We start from the raw sequence: 3739 nt of genomic DNA, 5'->3' as shown, positions 1-3739 counted from the left end.
CCGTGGCCTGGGTTCAATCCCTGGTCAGGGAATTAAGATCCCGCAAGCCACGTGGCGTGGCCAAAAAAATAAAAATTTAAAGAGATGTTTGCAACTAATGAAAATGGAAAATCAAATATATCGAATTTATAAAATGCAAATTAAATGTTTAATAACTTCATAAATATGAGTAAAAGTGGAACCAGATGTATAAGAGAAATAAATTTGTTCTGTCATTTTGAGTTAATCAAAGTTGTTTTCATTTTCTAGAAAGTATATTAGATACATTAATAACATGACAATATTTATAAATTAAATTTTAAAACTTAATGAAAGCTAGATATTTCAATGTTACTTTCATAAACTAATACAACTTAAAATCTAAATAACTATAAGAAATCTTTTATGAATTAAAAGCCAGTCTCAGACATAGAAAACTCTACACAAAACTACATGGAGTTCCAAGAAAAACCAGAGAGATTAAAACAGTTACAGAAAATATAAATACAGAAATCTGCATTGTAGATGCAACACATGGTTAATTAATAAACCTGAGGAAGGAAACAAAGCTATTGGAACAGAAAAAAAAATGCAACAAAATTTTTTTGAAACAAAGAAAAATGTGAATCTACAGATTAGTTTACTGAATTCCAGAAATAGATAGCTAGATAGCTAGATGCCTGATACAGATGGTGGTAAAATTATTTTCTCTGGGCATTGAAAAAAAAAAAACTCTATATAGGTAGAATACAAAGAAAAAATTCAAGTGGCTTGCAGATGCAAGCACCAAAGCAACTTGGTGAAAGAATGAAAGAAAAACTGGAAAGTTTGGAAATTTGATGAGACCAAAGTATCACTGTTTGCAGAATATTTGATTTTTTTTTTTTTCACCTAAAAATTCAAGAGAATCAACTAAGAAACTCCTGTAAGCAAGAATGTGTGGAGAAGAGCCAGGGCTGGAAGAGGTGATGGCGGGGCCAGAGGAAGAAAGAAATGAGAAATCCACTCCCAGTCCTGCTCTACCAGATTGGCATCTGTCCTTATCCCCCAAATCTCTGATGCCTTTGTTGTCCTTTGGTTCCCAGGAGACCATAGCCTCAGGCTAGCCTGAGTTCTAGCTCCTTTCTTAAAGGGCCAGAGTAACAGGAATTCAGATGGGGTTTGGGATTGCGGGGAGGTCTGGCCCGTGAGCTGCGGGGCTCAGGCCTGTCCTCATCTCAGCCCCCAAGCTCCTGCCAGGGATCCTTACCTGACGTGACTTTGCAGATGTTTACACACCCACCTCCAAAGCCAGATCTCTCTTCCCCAGGCCCAAGCACCACCACACATCAGAGCCTGTTGCCACAATGGGGTCTGAGGGACAGGAGGAAAAATGAATATTAAGACTTGGTAATGACAGGGCCATGGTCCTCAGTCCCCTTTTGTGGGATTGTCTTGAAGCTCTCCCATAACAAGTTACCAGAGTGATCTGTCAAAAGGTGAACCTAATCACATCATTCTCTCCACCGCATAAAATCCTTGAATGGCTCCCCAATGTATTAAAATAACTTATTACCAGGCTCTAAGTGATCTGCCCTTCTCCAGGCCTGGACTAGGCTGAGGCAGGGAGCCATGAACCTGAGAGCAAGTGCCGCCTTAAGCTTTGTGCCCTGGGTGCTTGAAATGCCTCACCTTAGCATAACTTCACCTCACTACCGGGTACCCTTCTCCTTGTCCATTACATCCCAGCCATGCTGGCCTCCTTTCTGTTCCTCCATTACAAGTTCTCTCCTGACTCAAGAGCTTGGCAATGGCTGTTCCCTCTGCCTACGATGCTCTTCCTCTGGCTCTTTTCTTTTTCTTTTCTTTTTTTTTTTGCGGTACTTGGGCCTCTCACTGTTGTGGCCTCTCCCGTTGAGGAGCACAGGCTCTGGACGCGCAGGCTCAGCGGCCATGGCTCACAGGTCCAGCCAGTCCGCGGCATGTGGGATCTTCCCAGACTGGGGCTCGAACCCGTGTCCCCTGCATCGGCAGGCGGACTCTCAACCACTGCGCCACCAGGGAAGCCCCCTCTGGCTCTTTTCTGGCTGCTCTGTCTTGTCTGTGTTTAAGAACTATAACCAGTTGAGATTTTTTTCACTCTGGTTACTTTCACATGGAACCTACTGGAAGTGGTTGCCTCTAAGACCCTCACTGTCTAAGCCCATAGTGGTCCCGTGGATTCTGGGTGGCTCTCTGCTCCTGTGTCATGGACGGGGCATAGGAATCTATGCTGAGACTAGAAACCTGGGGCCTGCATCCAGCCTCCCCCGGTGAAACACACAACCCATTTCCTTTGAAGTCTTGCCAATGACTTGGGGGATGGGTCCTCACTGATGCTAGGATCCACAGACCCCATCTCTTTTCTGTTTCCCCAAATTTCCTCTACTCTTTCTCCTGCAAATACGATCCCCTCTCCTCTCCGGGACTCCTAGTAGGATCTCCTAAAGGTGCTCAAACTCTAGGAGAACAGAATTCAGGAAGGTCAGTGACTAGCAGGCAGTATCTGCCCAGGCTTTGAAAGACCAACCTCCCTGAGGCCAAGGAGCACAGAAGCGCTTGCAGCTTCGTGGAGAGGCAGAAGCCAGGAGGAGTTACAGGAAGAGAAGCACAATGCTTGGCACCTGGTGGGCATTCAATAATCATTTGTTGAATGAATGAATGAGTAAAAAAGATCTCCCAGTACCTGATGTTCCCTAAGGTGGAACATCACGTGAGCGGACTTCCAAGCAACTTGGTATTGTTTTATAAAAGCATGTAGATGGGAAAGACATAGCTGTGCTCAAAACATGGTCACTGTGCCTGGGGAACACCGTGCAGGGAATGCTCGTGCTCGTGGCTGAGGCTACGAGCCAGCTGGGTTCTGGTCTGGAAACCAGCAGAGGCTTCTGGGGTTTCAGTCCACGTGGATTAAAAAGGAATAAAAGTGCCCCATGCGAGGAGGTGATCAAAGCCGCCCAACCACGTAAAGCTAGGGATAGAGGGGGAGTGTCCCCATTTATGCAGTTACACAGAATAAAGCTACATTTGACCACCCCAAGGAGCTATCTATGGCTTTTTCCGGAAGGTAAAAGACCAAAGATGTTGCCTTGTGAAGAATTCCTTGGGCAAGCCACCTGCTAGCCAACTGGGTCAATGGTATCCCCAGGAACGACATGGCTCTTAGCTGCCAAGAAAAAACCTGGCTCTTAACTGGGTGTCCTGGGGCAGGCAAGCACAGAAACACCAGGCAAGGATGAGTGAGCTCAAAGAAAGAGGAAAAACCACCCACAAAAGAACTTTACAAACCAAAACTCTAATACATGAAAAAAAAAAAAAAACCCAAGAAAACAAAAGAACTACTAATGCTAAGAAAAGACTTGTCAATCAAATGCAAGAGATGGGCCTTTGTAGAGCAGATTTGGACAAACCAATTTACTATTGGACATATTTGATAAAATCAGGGAAATCTGAATACAGCCTGGGTACTAGACGATATGAAGGACTGTTCTTACTTTTCCGGTGTGTCTATTGTTACTGTAGTTACGTTTTTCATCTGTTTTTTCATACTAAAGTGTGTATGGATGAAATGGCATGATGTCTTAGATTTGCTCTAAAATATGTTGGGGAGGGGAGAAGTGAGGAATTACAGGTGAAACAAGATTGGCAAAATGCAGATCATTATTGAAACTGGGTGATAGGTACACTATTCTCCTCATTATTGTGTATGGTTGAAATCTGCCATAATAAAACGTTTTTTTTT

Source organism: Delphinus delphis, chromosome 6 (assembly GCF_949987515.2).
Source record: "Delphinus delphis chromosome 6, mDelDel1.2, whole genome shotgun sequence".
Classification (NCBI taxonomy): Eukaryota; Metazoa; Chordata; class Mammalia; order Artiodactyla; family Delphinidae; genus Delphinus; species Delphinus delphis.
Note: the sequence above shows the minus strand (reverse complement) of the source record.